This window comes from Tenrec ecaudatus, chromosome 1, assembly GCF_050624435.1.
Source record: "Tenrec ecaudatus isolate mTenEca1 chromosome 1, mTenEca1.hap1, whole genome shotgun sequence".
Classification (NCBI taxonomy): Eukaryota; Metazoa; Chordata; class Mammalia; order Afrosoricida; family Tenrecidae; genus Tenrec; species Tenrec ecaudatus.
In genome coordinates this window covers 141,694,078-141,718,590 of record NC_134530.1, presented here as the reverse complement: position 1 = coordinate 141,718,590, position 24,513 = coordinate 141,694,078, and the positions used below count along the sequence as shown (strand labels likewise).

The 24,513-nt window shown below is 44.5% G+C and overlaps 1 protein-coding gene and 1 pseudogene across 1 annotated transcript in view; one reads left to right on the top strand and one right to left on the bottom strand.

Annotated features, from left to right (window-relative positions):
• NTNG1 (netrin G1) overlaps positions 1-24,513 on the bottom strand; it is a 407,388-nt gene that overhangs the window by 8,145 nt on the left and 374,730 nt on the right. The window lies entirely within an intron of this gene.
• On the top strand, positions 2,796-3,543 carry LOC142429188 (ribosome biogenesis protein NSA2 homolog pseudogene; annotated as a pseudogene).

Genomic DNA, 24,513 nt, shown 5'->3' with positions numbered 1-24,513 from the left:
CACATATACATACTGATGGGGGAGCCTATCAAAGATTCTTTATTCAGCAACATTGTCATTCAAAAGTGAAAAGGAAGCCAAGATATTCCCCAACAAGCAGAAGCTTTGGGAATTTGTCACAACCAGAGCAGCTCTGGAAGTATTACTCAATGAAATATTCCAAATGGAAATGCGAGAGCATTGTGTAAATACTCCTTTCTAAACAAACAAACAAAAATACTAGAGAGATATTAAAAAATAAAGGAAACATCATGAGCAATCATAAGGATCAGGTACGAATATAATACTCTGAGAAAATAAACTAAATTACTTGAATCCCCCAAACAGTACTACATCGAGTTTGTAAGAAGACTTACAAAGTAAATGAATAGTCTATGTTGTATATCATCACACTTGATCTTAGCCCAAGGCTGACAAGCGACTGTGGGGTATGTACGGATAAGCCTTGGGAAAAAATGGGAACTCCAGAACACTTCATTCTGCACATGTGGAACCTTTATGTGAGTCAAGAGCAGTTGTACGAACAGAAAAAGGGAACACTACATGGGTTAAAATCAGGACCCATTCTTCGTCAATCTGTATGTTGAGCAAATCATAAGAGATGCTAGCTTATATGAAGAAGAATGTGGCATCAGAATTGGAGGAAGACTGATTAACAACCCCAGATAAGCAGATGACACAACCCTTGCTTGCTGAAAGTGAGGAGAATTTGAAGCAATTGCTGATGAAGATCAAGATTTGAAACCTCCAGCACTGATTACAAATCAATGTAAAAAAGACCAAAATTCTCACAATTGGACCAATTGGTTAACATCATGAAAAGTGGAGAAAAGATTGAAGTCAAGGATGCTGTCTTGCGTGGATCCACAATCAATGCTCATGGAAGCAGCTGTCAAGAGATTGAATGATACATTGCATTGGGTAACTCTGCTGCACAAGACATCGTTGAAGTGTTGAGAAGTAAGGATGTTACTTTGAGGATTAAGATGCACCTTACCTAAGCCATGGTATTTTCAATCCCATCATATGCATGTGAAAATTGGACACTGAATAAGGAAGACTGAAGAAGAATCAATGCATTTGAATTTTGGTGCTGGCCAAGGATATTGAAAGTACCATGGGCTGGCAAAACAACAAAGAGATCTGTCTTGGAAGAAGTACAACCAGAATCTCTTTACAGGCATGGATGGGGAGACTCCATCTCTTGTACTCTGAACATGTCAGAAGGACATCATGCTCGGTCAAGGAGAGGGACCGTGGATAAAAGAGGGAGATCTTCTGAAAGATGGTTTGACATGGAGGCTGTAACAGTGGGCTAAACATAGAGCAATTGAGGATGGCGCAGGACAGGCAGTGTTTCATTTTGTGGAGTCTGGGGTGGCTATGATTTGGAACAGACTTGAAAGCATCAAACAACAAGAAGTTGTGCAGCAAAGTAGAAGATGCTAAGGGAGATCCACCATCAGAAATTGTGGAGGCAGTAGCAGAGAATGGATTTATTATGTTTGTATTGTAACCCGTATTCATTTGCTAAACGCTGCGAGTGTAAGTTGTGTAACATAACATGTGGTGGCACTAATGAAAGAAACAAGAAACAGGAAGAAACAGTCGGAAGCAAAGAAGGAAGTTGACAAAAAGGCTCATGACAAACAACACCCAAATACAACGACAGAACTGTCAGAATTAAAAGACAAACAAAAGAAATTACAAAACACTAGAAAGCCAATAGCAACATGGGAAGATCGACACTTCATTTTCAGTAATAATCTTAATTGTAAATGGTCAAAGCCAAAAGGCAGAGGGTGGCAACATGGACGAAACATGATTCTCCTTTTGCAGCCTGTAAGAAACACACATTAGACATACACCACCACAACAAGGTAAGGAAATGGGGAAAGATAGTCCATGAAATCAGTATGCAAAAGCAAAGAAAAGAGCAGGGGTTACAATACACTTTACATCAGAATTTATTGCAAGAGTGAAGAAGGGCATTGCATACTAATAAAAAGGCCAGTCCAGCAGGAAGATATAGAAATTATAGGTTGGAGCCAATTTGATGGCAGCTGTTCTGCATCTGACAGCAGTGCACTACCATATATTGAATCAGATTCTACTATGAAAGGAGAAATCGACAACTCCCCACTAAAGGGGACTTCAAGATGCCCCTTTCAATTATAGCAGACTATGTATAGAGATCAGGAAAGACATGAAGACATCATGTAAGTTCATGACGGAACAGGAAGGACATGGCACAGTGGCCGAGCAATCGATTACTAAGCAAAAGGTAGGCGGCTTTGATCCACCCGCCAAACCCAGGGGAGAAAGATGTAGCACTCTGCTTCCATGAAGGTCTCCAGCCTGGGAAACGCTATGGAGCCATTCTACTCTGTAGAAGAGGGCCATTATGAGTCAGAGTTGCGTTGATAGCTGTGGGTTTTAAGTATAGACATTGAAATGTAAATAAAATCATTGGCCAATTGGAACCAAAGGACATTCATAGGGTCAGAAGAGTACACATTTTTTCAGTACACATGAATTATTATTTTCCTGACTAGATCATATGTAAGGACACAAAACAAGCCTCACAATTTAAGAGACTGAAATCATGCGACCCATCCTCTCTGACCCTCATGCTATAAAGCTAGAAATTAACAACAGGAAGAGTAAGGGGTTCTTTCCTACTGTGGGCTGCTTGGAGTTGGCTCATGGCTCTCCAGGACCTGAAAGTGGAGTGGTTTATTGCCCCCCGGACCTGGGTCTGGTGGCTTTGCTGCCCTCACCATGCCACAGACGGAATGTATTGGGTTACAAACACAGTGTTGTGGGACTACCATGAGCAAAAGAGAAAGAAGCAACGTCTATAGGCTTATGGACGTTCAAAGCAGGCAACCACGATGACTGGTCTGAAGGCCAAGCTCTATCATAAGCAGCGTCACGCTGAGAAAATACAAATGTAAAAGACTGTCACGCTGCATGCAAAGAGAACCCCCAAACGAAAGAATGACGAGGAGGTCCCACAAGGCGCAGTGCCCGCCGATCTGCTGTAGAAGAGGCAGACAGTCCCGAGCTAAAATATTTCCCAACATGATTAAACAAAACAGAAAGAGGGAAAACGGGAAGTCCCTCTGCCCCAAGTCCGTGCCCTGGGGAAACTGAAGTGCTAACAGGTATTCGAATGGGAGAGAAAAGAAGGCAGGGAAAAGGGTGGCTACAAAGTCTGCTTGGTTGGGGATGACTTTCATGGAAACCACCGAAGCATGAATGATCCATCAGACCAATGGGCTTCCCTTTCCAGGAGGCACGCGCGTTAGACTCCCCAAAAGTAAAGCCTCCTTGTGCTTACCAATACTTGATGTTAATAAGAAGCCCTCATCCCTACTCTGTACAATGTGGGCCAGTTTTACCAAAGGTGCTGTCATTGAAATGAACGTGAGCGAGCTGGGCCTGGTGACACAAGTTGGCAAGGTGATTTTGAGGAAATGTGCCCAGGTTACCAACACTCCGGAAAATGATCGGTTCCTAAGTGCAGTCCTACAGGTTTGATGGGAGTTTCATACAAGGAACTTCCCCTGTGTTTGTCATGATGACACATGAAGCAGGGTACTCTGAGAGCCCTGTGTTTCTGAGTCCCACCCAGCAGACAGTTTGTCTGACATCAGCAAGAGAACTATTTGTATTATAAAAACAGCAACAAGAAACAAACACAAAAAAAACAAAAAACATCAAAATGCCCCAGTTGGAAAAAGAATAAGGGGAAAATCCATGGAAATGAAATAATACACTACTAAAAAACTCTTGGGTCATAAGAAAAGTAAAAAACCGAACTTTAAAAATTGTTAAAATGAAAACACATATCAAAACCTATGGAACACTACTCTCAGGGAAAGCTGTATGAATAAACGCCTACATCAACAAGGCAGAAAGATGTAAAATCATTAACTTAATCAAATAAGCCAAAAATTGAAATAAAGATCTAAAACCATTAACTTAATAAAATAAGCCAAATGCTACCAGAAAAAGATGGACAGATATAAATGTAATAGAAAAATTATAGACTGAATCAGTAAGCCAGAAGTTAGTTCTTAGAATGGATCCATAAAACAGAGAAATCACCGATTAGATGGGAAAATACAGAAAACAAAATCCTCCCCCAAACCTGAAGAGGCAAATGATCAAATTAAGAAATTAATTGAGTGACATTACAACCGATGCAAGAAGTAAAGCCAATCATGACTACGATGACGTATTAAATGGACAAATTACTTGACGTACACAACCTACATAACTAACACAAATGAAGCCAAATGAAACTTTTAAAAGTCCATTACAAAAAAAGATAGATGACCTTTTAAAAAATGCCAACAACAAAAATCCCAGCCAAATGTCTACAATTGGGAATACTATCAAACATTCAGAACAAAAGTTGATACACACACACACAGAGAATATAGACCAAGACCTTGCATGAGCAAAGATGCGAAGCATTTCAATAAAATATAATACAACATATTTCAGCAACACATAAAACCAGAAACAAAAAATATCCTATACTTTGCTCGAGTGGAATTCATATGGGGATCCCAAGGGTGGTTCAACATTATAAAATCAATCAGTGTTATTCATCACACACACACACACACACACACAACATAGCAAAAGAACCATATGGTCATATCAATTGATGCAGCAATGGAATTCAATAAAATTCAACACCCTTTCCTGATAAAATGCTCAGTTAAATAAAAATAAAAGAAAAATCTCTCAACATAAATTAATAGCAGTATCAAAATTCAAAAGGAGTGATGTAGGCACTGTGGTTAGGTTTTGAACTGCTAACCACAAGGTCAAAAATTCAAAGTCACCAGTTACTCCTTGAGAGATAGCTGAGGCTGTCTGCTCCCGTAAAGATGCAGAGTCTTGAAAACCTTAGATACGGTTGCTATGAGAAGAGAGTATTATAAAGATCTTTACTTGTGTTTTATTTACTGTGCATTCAGTGGTGTGGATCATAACAAATTATGGAAAGCTCTGCCAAGAGTGGGAATTCCAGAACAGCTCATTCTGCTCATGCAGAACCGTGCATGGATTGAGAGAGAGTCTTCAAACAAAACAAGGAAGTGTTACATGGTTTAAAATTCAGAAAGGTGTGCATCAGGGTTGTAGCCTTCCACCATCCTAGTTCAATCTGCACACTGTGCAGCTCCATCACGAAGCCATGCCAGATGAGGAAGAACCTGAACTAATCTGATGACACTTCCTTGCTTGCTGAAAGTGAGGAGAATAATTTTGCTGACGAAGATCAGGCTTATAGCCTTCAACATGAATCACAACTCACTGTAAAAGGAGCCAAATCCTCACAACTGGACCGACAAGGCACATCATGATGAATGAAGAAGAGTGGACAGGGGTCAGGGATTTTTGCCTTGCTTGGATCCACAATCAATGCTCATGGGAAGAGCAGTCAAGAAATCAAAGGATGCACTGCATTGACTGAATTGGTTGCACAAGATCGCTTTAAATTGTTGAAGAGGAAGGATTCCACTTTGTTGACATCGTATTTCTAATCACCTCACATGCATGTGAATGTTGGACTTTGAATAAGGAAGCCCAAAGAGGAATTGCTGCCTTTGAGTTACGGTGCTGGTGAAGACTATCGAAAGTCCTGTGGACCGCAACCAGGTCCCATTATGGACTCTGTCTTGGAAGAAGTACAGCCAGAGTGCTCCTTAGTGGTGAGGATGGCCAGGGTTTCGTCCCACCTACTTTGGGTATGTTGTCAGGAGAGACCAGTTTCTGGAAAAGAACCTCATGCCTGGTCAAACGTGAGAGTAGCCAAAAAGAGGTCTCTGGAGAGCCTTGAGGAGATGGATTGCCACAGTGGCTGGAGCACGGAGCTCCAATACAACAAGCAGGAGGCATGCACAGGACCAGTTGTGTGTTGTTCTGTTGTACACGGGTCTCTATGCGTCAGAACTGACTCGCTGGCATCTGACAACAACATGTTCCTTGCTGCTCTCTTCAAAATAACAAATAAATGGAAATAACGGATACGTTCATCAGTATATAAATACATAAGCAAATTGTGGTGCATACATAAAATTTTGATTCAATAGCCACAAAAAATGTTGAGTCTGCAAAACATGTAACATGGATTGACCTGGAGGGGCATAATACTAAGTGAAAATAAGTCAACACATAAGGACATACACTGTATGATCTCTCTTTTATAAGAAGACAAGACTCAGTAAATATGGAGAGATACCACCTTCTGAAAGTTAGGGATGTCCTAGGTGAATTTGCCTCAAACTTAAAATTCTAAACTTGTTTTCAAATGCATTTATTTTAAGCATCTCTTGCTTGTTTCTATTTTGTGACTGGCAGTCTAAGAGTTGTGGTCGTTACATAATCTGGTGTCAATTTGGGACTTGAGAGGATTAAGAGTGTTAAGGGTGGAGTCTAGCCTGTCAATCAGATGATAGTCAATGAGGCCTCTGTGTGGGCATGGCCTTCTTCCTGAAAATTCTGGGAACTCCAGTATTCCTTCTGGGAAGCAGGAGCCCCTATCTCTCTTTGCTTACTTCCTGCGGGACATCCTGAGGAGAAGCCACATGGATCTACCTTGATGCAGCCCTGGGAACTGGAGGAGCCACCTTAGACGCCTGCCAGTGCAGAGATGCTTACAACGCCACTGGATCCACAGAGTTTCTACCCACTGGCCTATGATCATCCTGCATTTGACGTCATTGCATGTGTTTCATGAGTCAGAAGAGGGCTTTATAGATTGGTATCGGACATATGGGCTAATATTGGATTTATGGACTTGATCTGGACTGGGCTGGGATGTATAGTTACACTTTATATAAAACTCTCTCTTATACACATGTGCATTCCTATGGATTTGTTTCTGTAGTCTACCTGGACAACACAAGAGTTGATTAGCTCATTAAACAGGAATGAGGTTCATTGTGAAATCCCTTTATAGAACACCTGACCTCGTATTTGATACTGGCTGCAAACCATACTGGCTGCAAACTTTGTTATTATGAAAAAATATGCTCTGTAGATATATGGAAAGTCAATATATCTTTAATATATTCTAAAGTATCTATTTTACTGTTGAGAAGAATTCATTTAGGGTATGTCCAATATCACAATGTGTAATTTATATGCCCTTGATGTTTCAGTATCCGGAACTGTCTTGTGTCGGGTCACTCGGAGGAACTGCGGACTGTAGGTGAAGTTGGAGTCATCATGGTAGATGGAAACAAAGATACATGCTGCAAAGACAAAGTGTGGACTCCTGGTGACGAGGTTGAATGCAGAAAGACGCTATAAAAATGGTGGTCCCAGTTTAAGAGAATAAGTCACAATACTAGCTGATACTAGACAATAGCCATGAGATTATGAAAATATTACTTATTTTTGTAGAGAAGGCACAAGGATGAGTAGACTATCTTCCACTTGTATATATATATTCCCTGTGACTTAATTGAGGAGAGTGACGGAGATTTAACTCAATTGTTAAACGCTTCAATCCACCCCTTCCTTTCTGACTTTCTTGATTTTTAAACACATTTCTTTTTACCGAACTAAAATCTATTCTCAAAATGTGTATTATGGTACCTTGATTTCTTCCTCCTTAGAAGGTGTGGAAAATCAGACCTACAGATGGAATCTTATATGTCTGGAGAGGCATCAGCCAGGAATTCGTGTAGTCTTTTTTTTTTTTTTTCCTTTTTATGATCTGAAGGGTCACATATTCCCAGTTTAGTCATGGTGATCCATTCCATTACCAAAGAGATGTTTTCATTTCTCTGTTTAGGTGTGTTCAAAGCTCTACATTTAGGCTCGCTCTGCTGGTGAGCTGCTGCGCTTGGGCAATGCTGGGTCTGTATTTATAGACTTGAAAGTTCCTCTTTTTGGCTTTGTCTCCTGCACTTCAAGGAATCGATGCCATGACAGCTCTCCTTGATGGCTGTATTAATAAAGTGACCTCTACCTCCACCATCCGAAATAAGCCCCGTATGCTGAGGGAAAGATGTTCCAAATTGTTCTTGTCCTTTTCAAGGAAACGTCAAAGAGTGAATAACCTCCACCAAACAGGCTAATAACAAAGGTCTGTGTGCGACATTCCGTTTTGATTCAGGCATTGGAGAGTTTGTGGCAGGGAGATGAGGAGCTGGCTGTGATTATGACCCACTTATAAAGCCTTTACTGCGTTTCCCTAAGTTATGAGATATGAAATGCAAAACTGAGCCTACAGGTTATCTCAGGGGATAGGGACAAAACTTTCATAGACTATTGCCTGATGCCACCCCCGCCCCTGTCTTTTTGTTTTTAAAGCACTCTAGGCATGTTAAGTGCATTTCCCCTCCCCTCCCATTTGCTCACTATGTCCATGAGAGGTGGAAGGATACAGACAAAAGAATATTGCACACAACCAGCTGGTGTCAGGTGACTCATGGCAATGCTGTGTGCATCCCTGTAGGCTTGTGTGTTTCTAGTAGTAAACAGAGGTACCTCTGAAAGGACTCAAACCTCCACCCATTCACAGGAACCATTTGCAACACCCAGCGTCTCGGGACAGAACCTTAGCCCATTGCCGTTGAGTTGGTTCTGACGTATGACGAGTCTAGGGTAGAATATGACTTCTTGCTAGAGTTTCCAAGGCTGTACATCCTTTTCTGAAGCAGACCGCTTCACCTTTCTCTGGCCCTGAGGTTGGTGAGTTTGAACTACCAGTCTTTTAGCTAACAGTTCAATGTTTCACCCACGGTGCCACCCAGGATCCTAGGAAAGAACTGTAAGGGTCAGGAAACGGCTTTACATTCTGATGAGTCGCCAATTTTCTGTGAAGCTTTGGCTATATCACAAGACCAGTCATAAGACCATTTATTTTTCCATCAGCCCTGAGGCACCATGCCAGGTGTTGGGGAATAGCAGAGGACAGCCAGAGACCAGAGTTGCATTTGGGGGGCTGAGAGTCTAGGGCCAGCCATAAGGTCAGTGACAGGGCATGGAGGTGGTGTTTCTAAATTTCACTCGTGTTTAATAGTTTCCACATATACCTGATGGTCACCTAACCTTTTAAAAGGCACAGTGTTAGACATTTCTGTTTGGTCCAATGCGTTGATGATACTTGGTCTTCTCATATTCCTAGTCATTGATGGGTGATACAGGTGACTACTTTTGGTTGCTCGGTTTTCACCTGTCAGTCTTACCTGATGCCCACAGGTACTGAAAGCATGCTGCGGAGAGAATTAGGCTAAGAACTTGTGATTCAGGTCCTTTCTCTGCTGTTAATGGGTTGGGTGAACTTGGGAAAAATCACTTAACCTCTTTGTCCCCCTCTCTCACATCTAAGGCACAGCTACTAGCGCCTGTGCTGTCCCCCACCTGGCAGTCGTTGGGAGTCTCTAGATAAATTATGTGGAGGTGCTTGGGATAAAATATAAAGCACAAGCTAATTATAAATTGCTAATGTTTAATACCTTCTTCAAGTTTCCCCTAGAGCTAAAATCTCAAGCTGGACGAGCAAGTGGTTATTCCCCTCTCTGCCAAAACAAGGGTTTATCACTAACTTCTCGAATTCCAGGTAATTGAAGTGAAAAAGAAGCAAATGCCCGCTCTCAAAGACAGCATCTGGATATGTCTTTTGTGGTTGTGTGCCTTTTGAGAGCACAGGGCCAAAGCACACTTTTCTGGACCCTTTGGACCAAACAGCTGTATGTCCCCAAAGTCTTGCAAGATCAGATTGGAATGGCATAGGAGTTTCCAGAGTAGATGGTATGTTTCCAGAGATGGAAAGCACCAACCTGCTTCCGTGGCCCCATGGTCCACCTTGGCAATGGTACTAAGGAGCAGCGGGTGCAGATGCAAACAACACCTACACCGATACCTGGGGGCTGTCAAGTGGAACCTCTCCTGGTTTTACTGCTCTCCAGCCCTCGCTCCTGTCTGCATTGATATCCATCCGGCACAGTCATGCCGGTGGCATGATCCCTGGGTGGCAGCACCCAGCCTCCTTGGCCCCTGTGTAATGAGGCCAAAGAGCAGAGCTGGCAGGCTGTCAGGAGCAAGGTGGGAGCTGTCAGCGGGGTGATCATACAGGTCTAGGTAATCAAGTGAAGCAGGTTCTGACCTTACATGGCAGCCAGCCTGTTTGTATTCATCTAATATCAAAGCATCAGTGATGAGAGTGACACATCCTCTTGTCCAATCAAAGGAAACGGCTGAAAACCACATACAAAAAGAGCCCCATGCCTTTCGAAGGCGTCTGTCTGTGGTCGGCGGGGAAGGAAGATGTGGTGTCTGCTGCCGTGAAGACCATAGCTGGGAAACCCTATGGGGCAGTTCTACCTTGTCCGATGGGCCAAGAGCTGGGAACGCTTGTTTGCTTTCTTATTTTGACGCTGCAGTTTACAGAGAGGACAGATCTGTCACGCTGATCCAGAAGTGAGAATCATCCGTCTGAACACCCCTCCCCCCAGCTCCTGTTGACCACCTCCCCACCCCCACCCCCAAGAACAAAACAAAACAAGAAAGCCTCTACTGGGGTCCAGAAAGAACCAATTCACTGAGAACCCCACAAGCCGAAGGCGGGCACCTTTCCCAAAGCGATCATTCATGATGTATTGAGATCTGATTTAGGTCACCACCTCCCCCCAGGACACGGGCGAGCAGCTCAGCGGCACGGGCGCAGAGCTCACGGAGTGTCGCATCCGTGCTCGGGAACGGCACTTGTCTCATTTAATCAAAAGGTGCAACTTCCCCTCTTTTGCCCCAGGTGAAAGCTGGTGGCAGATTCACACACCGTGGCAGTGTGCACCGGGGCAATAAAGCGCCACCTCTGAGGGGTTGACACCGTGTTAGGAGAAGCAGCTACAAAACAGCGTACCCACGATTTCCGATCCCCATCCCTCATCCAGCCCTGAGGACAAGTGCGGGGACAGATGCGCAGGGGCTCCGGCCGGTGTCCATGGCTGCCTACGAGGAGCGCAGACGCTTAACTGTCTTCTCAATATCCCTTTCAGTTTCTCTAAATTGCCTAGAATACGTAAATGTCTTTGAAAACAAAGTTGAGCGGAAGAAAGCACTGCTGTTGCTGGCAAGCATCAACAAGAGGATCCTCGTTTACTGAGATAAGAATCTCGTGTTACCCTATTTATCAGAATTCGCCAATATCTGGTAGTCAGTATTCCTGGTACATATATATGCTGTGTCAGACTATCAATTTTCTTAAGTGTTCACAAAATTATCTCAGAAAAGGCTTAAGAGTTCTTATGTGAGCCCAGAAACACCAGGGGATTCCAAAGACCAACTTCCTAGAAGCGCTCAAGATGCCACAGCCTCTGGCCGCCATCGCCACGGGGAGCTGCAGGCCCAGGACCATCCCAGTGGTCATGAGCTTGGCCGGATGCAGAACGAGCGTGCACTTTTACATTTGGAGATGAAACGGCAGGGATGGCTCTGATTGGGTTCCCGATGACCTTCCCAGGACAGGGGCTCACAGACAGATGGAAACGAACTTGGTGCTGTTACTAGGCGCCATGGACTTGAATCTGACTCACAGTGAACCCCTGTGTACAACACAAAGAAACTCTACCCAGTCCTGCACCATCCCCAGACATCATTCCTGTGTTTGAGCCGTCGTTACGGCTGCCCCGTCATTCCATCTCTTTGAGCCCCTTTCTCTTTCTCGCTGGCCATCTGCTATACCAAAGATGAAGTCCTTGCCCCAGAACTGACCCCTCTGGATAACAGGTCCACGGCACGCGAGGCAAGCACAGTCTCACCAGCCTCACTTCTGAGAAACATTCTAGCTGTAGTTCTGTGCTTGGAGACTTACACCTTCAACCCTTGTACAGAGTAAAAAGTCTTGTCTTTCTCCCACTGGCTCCAAATAGATGCTAATAAGTATTTTCTGAACAAGCAAATAAAAATTCATGTCTTGTTCGCTGCCTCTTTTGGAAGGGTGGACATTAGCAAGACAGACATGGGGGCCCAGGGGAGACGGGTGCTGAGGGACACAAAGCTCAAGCCACCTATGGGGGTCGGAAGCACAAGGTGGAAGGAGTTTGAGCGTCTGCTTCATTTCTCAATGTGGAAAGTAAACTCTCTTGTGTGTATATGGAAGCAGTGGTATGTACTGTTTCCAAGAAAGGGCAAAATATTTGGCATAAGATGGGAGGGGAGCATCCCTGATCCCCCACCCCAGAGGAAAGCACTTCAGAGGACAGCACTGAAGCTGCAGCTCAGGAAGGGGGACTTGTCTGAACAGGAGCAACGAAGAGGGAAGGAGAGAGTGAAACATATCCCGCCTACCAAGCCCTGAGGACAATATTCCAGCTCAGAGAAGCCCAGGCACAGCGGGATAAAAGGACAGGGCCGGCCCTCTCATGAGACAGGATGACGTGTCCCTCACTGACACACAGAGCTAAAGGGGACAGCACAGGGGACACGGTGTGGGAGATGTGCCCTATCCGACCCCACCGCACCGGGGTGAACATTCAGGGTGTGCAGCGGAGCAGCAAGGGGAGCAAAGCAATGAAGTCCCCGAGGAATGCCAAAGGTGGACTTGGGGGCCAGGGCGTGGCACCTGGCGGACTCCACTGGAAAACACTCATAAAGGTCAACGGACAGACCTGGAGCCTCTTGAGGGCTTTTCAGTTTTTGCTGTTGTTTTTCTTTTTCTCTTTATTTATTTGTTTGTTTTGCTTGTTATAGCTGTTGTTGGTTTATTCTTTGTCTTCTCTTTGTTATGTTTTTTATTTTATGTCTACGCATGTCTATCTGAACAATCTGGAGGAGAGAACAATGGGACCGACAGTTCTGGAGGGACATGGGGAGGGAGAGAGGGGGAAAAGGAGGGGGGTGCCAACAAACTCAGGGACAAGGGAAGAATAAGCGATCTAAAATTGATGGCGAGGAGGGCATAGGATGCTTGGGGAGGCCTGGGGGGGGGGCTGGTGTGGAAGGGGAGGGAGCTCCATCAAGGGCAATGTGGACAAGAGGAATGACCGAAACCCAAATGATGAAGGCCAAACATGACAGCGGGACGGGAGGAACTAGAGGAAAGAACTGGGACGCATAGGACAGTCATAGAGCTCTAAAGACAGGCATGTATATTGCCAATACATGTATATACAATGACAGGGGAATAGAGCTGTGCATATAGATTTATGTATAAAGTATTATGGTAGCAGATGGACATTGGACCTCCACTCAAGTACGCGCTCAATGCAAGAACAATTTGTTCTACTAACAGAGCACTCTGTGATGTTCACCTTCCCTGACACAATCACTGAAGACAAAATGGGTGCACAAGCAAATGTGGTGAAGAAGGATGATGGTGGCCAGCTATCTAAAGATATAGCATCTGGGGTCTTAAAAGCTTGAAGATAAATAAGCAGCCATCTAGCTGGGAAGCAACAAAGTCCACATGGAAGAAGCACACCAGCCTGTGTGAGCATGAGGTATTGATGAGATCGGGGCTCAGGCATCAAAGACCCAAAACAAACAAAAAAATCAATGGGAATGAGGGGGAGAGCAGAGTGAAGACCCAAAGCCCATCAGTAGTCAGTTTGACCCCTCCTGTCAGAACAGCCACAAGGAAAAGATGATCCAGTCAGAGTGCCGTACAGCACCGATGAAACACACAGCCTTCCTCTAGTTCCTTAAGGGTCCCCACCCCCACTACCATGACCCCTATTCTATCTTACAAATCTGACTAGACCAGAACATGTATACTCATATAGATAAAAGCTCGAAACACAGGGAATGCAGAACAGATAAGCCTCCCAGGACCAATAAGGGGAGCAGAGATACCAAGAGGGTAAAGGTAGGAGGGGGAGAGTAAGCGGGGGATCGATCACAATGATCAACGTATGGCCCCTATCCCAGGGTGAAAAGTGGGTGAAATGAGATAGCAGTCAGTGTAAAACATGAAAAATTTTAAAATAAATTATCAAGGGGGCATTGGGGAGGGAGTGAGGGGAGGGGGGATGAGGAACTTATGCCAGGGGCTCAGGTAGAAAGAAAATGTTTTGAGAAAGATGATGACAACATACGTAAAGATGTATTTGACAAAATGGATATATGTATGGATTGTGATAAGAGCTGTAAGAGCCCCCAATAAAAGAAAATTAAAATTAAAAACAAAACAAAAAAGATGGGCGAGGAACCAGGGACACCTGGAGAAACGACTGGTCAGCTTCGTCACTCAGCTCAAGCTGTGTACTTGGAATTGTCACGCGTGCCCAAACCCAGCATGGCGGGGAACACTAGCAAGAAGAGAATGGTGACTTGTTTTAGCTTGGTCCCCTCCATGATACATCACACACCTGGGGAGGAAGGGGGATTTGAGGGAAGACAAGAAAGACTAGGTCCTTCTAGCTAAGCAATCTACCATTCCTAGTCTTCATTTCTCATTAACAAGCATGCCTTCACTTTTGTATCATTATGAGACTTGTGAGAGGTTAAGTGACTGGTTCCTAGCCAAAAGGTCAGTGGCTGGAACCCACTGGGCCCTCCATGGGCAAAAGATGTGGTCGTCTGCTTCTGTGAAGATCACAGCCTTGCAGGTTCTATGAGCCCGCTTGACTCTGTGCTGTCGGGTGGGTATGATTCAGAATCAACTTGACAGCAATGGGTTTGTTTTGGTTCTTGGTTTTCCGAAGGAAATAAGTGACATGGAATAATAATAATTAGTAAGCTAAATTTGGAACACAAGCAAAATAAATTATGACGGCGATCAAAGTGGGGTTGTGGTAGAGGTGAGAGGTCCCCATGGGCATATGGGAGACCCTGAGTGAGAAGTCCTTTGAAATGATGTCAGACTGTCAGAGACAAGCCACGCAGCTCCCTCAGTGCTGAAGACAAATGTCGGCCACATTCCCCATTCTGGGGGAGGCAGAACAATACTACAGGTCTTTGATACCCAGCATTAAAAAGTGCATGCATCTGTGGCTGAAAGGAGATAATTGAGTCATTAATTCCCTCGCATGTGTGTATGTTTTTTAGGATAGAATTTCAATGCCTTTGAGCACTTTGTAAAGTTAAAATATAATTTGAGGTTCCTGTTTGTCAAACTACAGCCAAATGTCTCCTTAGAGACTTAATGTTTCCTATATATACTTGGCAGGAGTGTTCTAAATATGGTCTAAGCCCTCTTAGGATTTTTAAACAGCAGGGATATTTAAGTATGAAAAATAGCTACTGAAATCACACAGCAGTAACTTTCCTTAATGATTTTTTTTCCTGGGAATCAGTGTAATTCACTCCTGTCTGCTGTGGCCGTCTGGTCACCATAAGCACCTCCTGACAATGTCAAACCAAGTCCTGGGAGGTGATTTTATAATGTCAGGATGAAACAAAGCCATTTCCCTGTTAATGCCAATGCCAAGGCAATACAAATTGGTGTCAATAAATTCAAGGTGAGGAAAACAACAATATGGAATCAAGAGAATGTGCAAAACGATGGCATGCGTCATTTAGGGATGCTTGCTTTCAAGTACAATGGACTGCTAATTTTCAATGCTGGCACTTGCCACTGCTCAGGGTCCTATGCATTGAAATTTTCTAAAATACACTTCTGAGGTTAAGAGAGGACAAAGGGGGACCAATTAGACAGGTCACCACGATACGTTTTCAATAAAATCTAAGCTGACCATTGTCCTGTTCCTTCTCATTTATCAATAGTGGAGACAGGCTCAACTTGAACCACAATGCGTAGCAGTTAATCATCTATTGTGGTGCTAAGCAACGTCTGGGTCTGACTATTGACATGGTCACTGGGACGGTTCCTTGATGTCAGTGCTGGGTCAGCATGGGAGTGCTAGCCGAAAGGTCAACGGTTCAAATTCAACAGCTTCTCCGAGGAAGAAAGACGAGGTTGTTTGCTCCCGCAGTGATTGACAGCCTTGGGAGCCCTGTGCAGCGTCCAGAGAAGTCAGAATTGACTTGCTGGCAACGATTTCAGTTTGCTTTTGGTTGATGTCTTCACTTAGGGTCGCCGTGAATCAATTCAGTGGCAGCTCCCAACAATGGCAACATTTCTCCATTTGTACCCGAGGCCACTTCCCAGGGTCATTTTGGGCACTTAGTAATAATCAGTCCATCCAACGATCAATAGTAAGTTCACGGTACGTTTACAATCCCGAGGTTCGCGTCTTTAGATGACATGGTCACACACTGGATCTGCACTCCCGTGTTTTCTATTTCACTTCTTATCAGTAATATTTTTTAACTTCCATGGTTCTTAATGAATGCTTGCCAATTTGAACAAGATGATCTCTTATCATGTTTGCAATTCCTTAGATGGCAGAGAAAAAGTAACTGCTTCGTTGTTGGGAAGATCTATTGGTTCATGTTTTATTTTTTCCTGATGTAAAGAAAAATCAGGATGGGGTAACTTGCTAAGCAAGTTCATGAGTAATGTTAATAATCCCCCACAACATATATTTGCTGAAAACTGAACTTCCGAGAAGAGGCAGATGTCAGACAGACACACAGTCCTTTCTTTATGCTCAAGGGAGCTTTTCTCTAATTGCCTGAGAAAGGGGGGCCGACATCATAGGACTTGTGAACAAATAGATGGACTGGGCATTGCAAAGATGGGGAAATAAAGTCACTGAGGGGCTTTTTACAACGTTTCCTAAGAAGAGTAAGACTGCTGGATGTCAAGAGAGATGCACGCTACTTGGACTGAAATCAGATTGGTGCCTCAGGGACTCAGATCCAGCGAGAGAAAGACACATCTTGTGAATTGGACTGGATACAACTGGGAGACTGAAAACAGTATCGGAAGCACAGTGACAAGGTATTGAGGCTCCCGTCTGAAGCCCACGAAGGCCTACCAAGCGTATATTAAGCAGTGATTAATAAGGGTCGGGTGGGTTGGTTAAAGAGAAATCATTCAATGAGCTTTTAAAAATGCCTCATTCTAACCCATTTCACTGTCCTTACTCTTAGTTTGTTCACTTGATACTGTTTAAACCAACAAGGAGATGTTCTGGAATTATTAACTTAGCGAAGACCAGGGTTCTCGGGGTCTTTGTCTCCTGTCACATCAACAGTGCCCAGAACAGGGCCTGGTAGTAGACCGTGCTCAATGTATTTCTGAGGCTTTCCACGGGAATAAATGAATGCATGTTGTAGGGCAAAAGCACCCATAGACAAATGCAGGTTGAAAATATTAGCCCCCAAATGAAAACTTATTTTACCTGAAAATGTCCCAACGAAAAGCTAATTATTCTTGGCACACCTTCCCTCCTAGGTATACTTCTGAAGGTGGTGTTTCAGGCTCTCTACCCCTTCCCTGAAGAACCCTTCCCTTTTCAGGTTAGGACATGTCAACTGGCAGAGTTGGCACCCATGAGGGACACAAGTCGTGTTCTTTAAGTTTGGAGAAAGCTTGAAGGGTTAAGATCGGGGCTGTGGAATAAATTGAGTAAGATTTCTGAACAAGATTCTCATAGGTCCGCCCTTGTTACCCTGGCAGGGCAAGTACCGTATATACTCATGTATAACACCAGTATAAGAACTGGGGCTCTGCTTATACAGGGGTCAGTGGTACCCAGCGAGGTGTAACATCTAGCGGGTGATTGCCATTCCTCTGCTGTTCATTCAAAGCCCCACTGACCCTACAGGGCTTTGAACGTTTGTTTACTCACATCTAACCAATCAGAGCCGTCCGGTGACGTTGACGGTTCCAATTCATAGAAGCACCTGTAGTGATTCACTTACACAGGCAGCTGAACTGGTAAGGATGTGTCTGTGGCTGCTCTCCGTCTCTCCCCTCTGGTCTCTGTGTTAATTCACATCCTGCATATCCTACCCTAGACTTATACTCGAGTCAATCAGAGTTTCTGGTTTTCCAGGTAATAATTAGGTACCTTGGCTTATCCTTAGGTCGGCTTATATTCAAGTATATACGGTAGGTGCTTTGCTGTGATAGGGAATGAAATTCACCATGACAGTGTCTGAAGCTGGAACATTCAGGGAAGGCATCAGGGGACAAGTTATTCATTATCTGGACCAGGATCATGGATGGAGAGCAAACAAATATTAAGTCTTATTTGGTATTTTGACAACTAAACTCTTTCCTGTTTGTTCATTTCTCCCCATGTAAAATATCCACTGCCACTGAGCCTAGTCCAACTCATAGCGATGTGCATCCAGTTTCTGGAACTGCAAATCTTTACAGAAGTAGTTGGTGGGTTTGAACTGATGACCTTGTGGTTATCAGCTAAATGCCTAACCTACAGTATCACCAGGACTCCTCCCCCAAGTAAAATACTTATAAGCCATTGAAGGTAGGGCATTATCTAAGTATATTTTTTCGTGGTTCACACTGAACAGCATGGTGCTTTGACAGAGCAAAGACACTGCTGTTGAATGGATTCGGATTCGCAGAGATCCTTAGAGGGTCTCTGAGGTTGTAAATCTTCCCTGGAGCAGATGGCCTCCTCTTTCTCTTGTGGAGTGGCTGGTGGGTTTGAACTGCTGACCTTGCAGTTAGCAGTCCAACACTTAACCAATAGTGCCTCCAGGGCTCCCTTTCCACAAAGCAGGCAGTAAATAAACACTACCTCTTGAGGTAAGCAAATATCTTTTTTTAATCTTTGTTTCCTAAATATATGTTCTACTTCCTGGTGAGAATCTCAATAATTCCCACTTCCTGCCTCCAAGTGATTTCTATTTATCTAAGGTGATCTAAGTCCTGAGGTGGTGTAGTGGGTTACATGTCAGACTGAAAACCACAAGGTTGGTGGTTCAAAACCAACAATTGTTCTGTGGGAGAACGATGAGACTTTCTACTCCCATAAACAGTGCCAATCCCAGAAACTCCTGTGCTATAGGTCTCTGTGAGTCAGAAATGACTCCAGGGCAGTGAGGTTTGCTTTGGTTTTATTTTTGTTTTTAAGCAGATCAAAGAGTTAATTCATCCCTGAGAACATAATTGAAAATGATATGAATTGGATTACTAGTCCCAGGTCATGGTTTCTGCAAGGCCCCTGTAACTGAGCCCCTATATTTAGCGTGGGGGAGAGGTGGGAAGGGCAGAGAGAACAGGGAAGGGGGGAGCAGAGGGGGGCTCCTCCAGTCACTGGGAGAGACCCACTTCTATAAACCACCCAGAGATGAGGACCGTACAAAAACTCATCTTCCGTGGAAGCCGTACAGTCCTGCCTGTTGGGACCACATTTCAAGTTTAAAACTTGCCAGTTTTAAACTAAAATGAAATCTTGTCTTTAGCTTCTGGCGAGGCTATTTTACTCTAAGGATCAGGAGGATAAAAGAATCTGATGATCTGAAGTGCTTTCTCTCCAAAACCAGAAAGAGAGCAGGAAGGTGAACAGATCTCCCTAAAGTACCACTCAGACTTGCCCTGAGGCCAAAGCCAAGACCCCACACTACAGCAACCACTTTGCTTGTCACCTACAGCCTAGGCTGCTTGGTGTCCCCTGTAGTGAACTTGGATCATTTTATCCGGCTTTATCTTCCAAGGTTCTAGCTGGTTTTTACCAGTTGTTCCTTAGAGGTCTCCTGGTTAGTTGACAGTCCTTTGCTCCCACCGACCTGTTTCCCTGAGCTCCTGCTACCTGCCACAGGAGACCCTTCACACGTGACCATGCCAATCCTTTCTACCACCGGGGCTTGCTTTTTGCCTCAGTGCCCTCACTAGTCCAATATGTTGGCCTACGGCATCTCTTTCAGGCACATATACGACCTGTTTAATTGGGCCATTTCATTGTGCTGATGACTTGACTGGTTATGAATCTTTATGCTCAACACATCCACCCACATTATTAATGTGGTTCTCAACCTGTGGGTTGTGACCCTTCGGGGAGGGGGGGCGTGTTGAGCGACCCTTTCACAAGGGTCGCCCAATTCATAAGAGTAGTAAAATGACAGTAATGAAGTAGCAACGAAAATAATGTTATGGTTGGGGGTGGGGGCGTCAGCACACAGGAGGAACTGTATTAAAGGGTCTCCATATTAGGAAGGTTGAGAACCGCTGATCCTACAATGTTCAATCCAGAGCTTTGAACCAGCTCATCCCAGTCTGATCCCCTGCTGAGAGGTAGGAGTTTTACCCCAATGTACAAGCAGAATGTGTCTAGCTTCTTCATACATAAGAACCACCTGAAGATCTTGGTTTGCCCTTGTGGGATTTTCAGTTTACCCAAAGGCACCTTTGCCCACAGCCCCGGCAATCTGCTTCTGAAAAGTGGAAGATGAGTCTGCTTTGAGCAGCTGGGCTCCCCATGAGGTGGAGTGTGCTGGATGGCTCCTGCCTTTCTTGCTTTCAGTCTCAAGTTTAGGCTGTGGCTGGTTGGGCAGCAACCAGACTAGCAGGACCCTTTACTCACAAATCACAATAAGAAAAGACACGCATGGAGGCTGGGCAGCAGAGGGTTGTTTTGTTCTTTTGGCTGTTGTCTTTGAAGTGGATGGATATCGCTGCTTCTGTTAAGGAGCGGTTATGAAACATAACTGAGAAAAGGCTGCAGTACGTCAAACTTGCTTATCCAGTTGAGTTGGTCTCTGAGAACAACTTTCTTAGAAGCCTTCTCTTGGATGATAAATGAAGAATGTATACAGTTACAAAAGAAACTGAAACCTCCCAAGCCCACCCAAAGAGAAATATGTCCCCAGATGACTGTATTGCTTTCTCCATGTTTCCTAGGCATTTGCTAATCTTTGAGTCGCCGGTGAAAGAAAGCAGGAGCAAAGAGTGTGGTTAGTCAGCATGTTCAAGTGCCTCCTAAGAGCATAATCAAGGGTCTTGTAAAATCAAGTAAAATTCTCACTCTTGACAACTTTTGGATGAAACCTCTTCTCTTTTGCTCAAGCAGCTAAAGATGCTCTAATTAATATTATGGATAATTCCATTGCTATTTTACCATTAATTCCTTTTACTTTCTGAAAGCCAGCACAAAAGCAAAAGTACCAAGATTTGAAATTGTGTACTATTTTCCCCCTAGCATCACATAACTAATCAGATGAAACTTATGACAAAAATTCAATGTCAATAAAAAAGAGGCATGCAAAAATTTCAAGGTAAATGAATTTGTATAGCCAAGTTATCATATACCATGAGATATAGATTTGGTTTATGTTAACATCAATAGATCCTTAACTATATTGTCAAGAGCAATAAAGTGAGAATAATGCAGGAAGATTGAGTGGCCACACGGAAAAGTAAAGGATTTTCAGTGATTTCCAGCCTTTATCCGTTTATTACCTAAGAAGCACATATCTAATTCATTTTGATGATAAGTACTTGGCTAATGACATCAAAATGTATGATCAATACATGCAAACTAGACTGGGAATAGAGCGAAAAATAGCCAGTTGCCATCAGCTGCATTCTAACACTCGGAGACGTCCACGTGTCGCAGATAGAACTGGGCTCCATAAGGCTTTCAATGGCCTTTCTTCCAGATGCCTCTGGGGGAACTACAACATGCCCCCCCCCCCGCCAGCTTTTCTGTCAGCAGCTGAGTGAGTTCACACTTGCATCATTCAGAGAGAATCTAGTTGACAATATCTTTATTTTGAGACCAGTCAAGGTACAATGAAGAACTAAGCTGGCCTGGGGTTAGAGAAAAGGTTAGAACCCCACATTTCTCATATGTTTGATGATGGCGCTAAGAGATGACCTGAGGTAGCCTGGTGTTGCTTGCCTCTGCCCCCTCCTTTATGGGAAGATAACACAGGTTATGGAGTTACACAGAGCTGTGGTCCAATCTTGGCTCCGCAAATCACTGGTTGTGGAATTTAGGCACAGGAAGTCACCTCTAACCCTGGCTTCCACATCTGTAAAACAGGCATGATATACATGGGGCATCTTGGAAGAATTCTATCCTCTTTTCATTTCAATTTTTGAAGCCCCTTAGTATTTATTGGGCAAGGAAGATGAAACAGATGATGATGCATATAAAACATTTTACCAAGAAATGATAACTACTTTTTTGATTATGGCACAAAATGAAATACCTCATCAACTCATACTGACATTATATGACAAAGTAGAATAACTCCTCAGAATTTCTGAGACAATAAACCTTTATGAAAATAGGCCCATTTTTCTCCTGTGAGTGGCTGGTAGATTTGAACTGCCATCCTTGTGGTTAGCAGTCAAACAATTGACCCACATATTAACCATCTGGTGAGTAACAAAACCCAAAACGGAACTCACTGCCATCGAGCTGGTACCAACTCAGACTGGCTCTATGTCGGGATTCTGATGCTGTACCTCTTTATGGGAGCCGAAAGCCTCATCTTATTCCCAAGGATAGACTGGTGGGGTTTGAACAGCCAACCTTGAGTTTAGCTGCCAAACAACTACCTGACTGCATCACCAGGGTCCCTTGGCAAGTAACAAGAAAGAGGTTCTTAAAAGTTAGTTCCTTGTCTCATTATAAGAAAGATTTAAAAAAATTCCCTGTGTAGTCCCCATTCCTGGAAGTGCATATTGGTATGTATGTATCACTTTTAGGAAGAGTTCACTTAATCCTCTTCCTCCTCCTCCCCCTCATCAACCACTTACGGATATAGGGACAGTAGCAACTGGTGGTGGTGCCTTGGTCAAGTTCTCACCCTCCGTGCAGGGGATTGAAATTCTATACTAAATGGGCAGTTGCCACTCATCTGTCAGTGAAAAAGACATGTGTGTTTCTGTGATGCTAGACAGGTTTCAGAGAAGCTTCCAGACTAAGAGTAGGAAGAAAGATCTGGTGATCCAGTTCTGAAAATAAGCCAAAGAAAACCCTTTGGGTCACAATGTTCCAGTTTGTAAGCAATCATGGGACAGGCAGGAATGGAGCTGTTCCAGCTGAGTCGGGGCTGCCTGGACAGCAGGCAGAAGCAATTCTTTCCAGCTTATGTTCAGTATGAGACACTACGCTAAGCTCTTTCTGCCCAGAGGCTTACTTAACTATCCTGCAGTCTTACAAGGTAGATACTCTGGTCTTAACAACGTTACAGATGAAGACAGTGAGACTCAGGAAGGTGAACCAGGTCTCTGAGTTCACACAGGGAGTGGGTAGCTGAGCCAAGGTTCCAGTCCAGCTCTCTGACATCAACTGTCGTGTTAGCCTCCCTGGCGCTATGCTCAGATGCTGAGAATGCTGACTTCTGCCTCGCTATTTTCTTCTCCGCTAAAACAAACAAACAAACAAACAAACAAACAAGTATAAACTATTTTAACTTGGTGTTCACATGGCTCAGGCATTAGAAACAGGAAAAGTACATCTCTCTTGCATATTTAAGACTGAGCCTCTCAACAAAGTCAGGCACAGGTGACAATGGGTCTTATCTGTTTTGCCAGGTCATACCTGTTTCATCACCAGCGCTAACGTCTCTTCCCTAGACACCTATAGTCTCTGTAGCTCCCATCCTTCCCTCCCCGCCTGATACCCACACCTGTTACATGTCGACCCGGCAGCCAGCATTGTTGGTCTTTTAAAGTTAGACTCCCAGATCACTCCGCCTCTTGCTCACTGGCCACTGCACTGAGAAGAAGAGCCACCAACTCCCACACTGCGCTTCCAGGACGTGCGAGCGTCTTATCTCCTCCGCCTCTCTCCCTTCCATCCTCCTTGTCATTCACAACAGTCCAGCCTCACTGCTGCCCCGCCGTTTTCTGAAAGGCTGGGCTCAGGCCAGTCTTCTGACTTTTGTTCACTTTCCTTAGGACATTCTTCCCTCAGCAGGCTCTCGACACACGGTGTCCGCCAGAGTGTCGCCCTCTCAGCAAAGGCCTGCGCTGTTGGTTATCAGGTGCCAACAAGCCCAACAACTCCAGCCCGTCGTGACCCTATGTGACCAGAAGCACAGAGGGTTTGCTGGCTGTCATCGGGAGGGGAGCAGGCCACCAGGTTGTTCTGTGGCACAGCCACTGGGAGGGCTCGGAACCACCACTTTGCATTAGCCACAGAGCACTGAGCTGCTGGACCACCGGGGCTCCTGCACAGTCTGCAGTGTTCGCCTCCACTGTGTATCCTGCTCCGTGTTTCCCATCCGCTCCCCATGGGCGTGTGGGCACCTGAGAGCAGGGCCTACGCCTGTCTTCTTATGACGGCATCCTCATTACCCCAAGGAGCACTTGGTACCCAAGGAGCACGCCTTTGTGCATTTATTGAACAAATCCATGGTTCCCTTTGCTTGCTTCTCCTAACTTCCTCCCTTTAAGGGTCTAAACATTGGGGCGGGGGTGGGTGGGTAATGGAGTATGTGGAAGCTCTCCTGACTCGTGTGGCTTTTAATCGCTTCTCAGGCCCAGTGCTCCCTGCATTTGGGCTGTGGGGCCCTCTAGAGGTAACTCTCCCAAGGGTGGGATAGCTGTGTTGCTTTATGTAGCTTAGCCCCAGGGGCCTGTTATGCACTTGGCAGTCCAGTGAAAATTCCCTCTGAGACAGGATCATTCCTCACGATGGGTAGAGTTTCCTGCATCGCGTTCCACGGGGAGGCTGCTTCCTAATTCCTAGTTCAGCCTAAATGTGA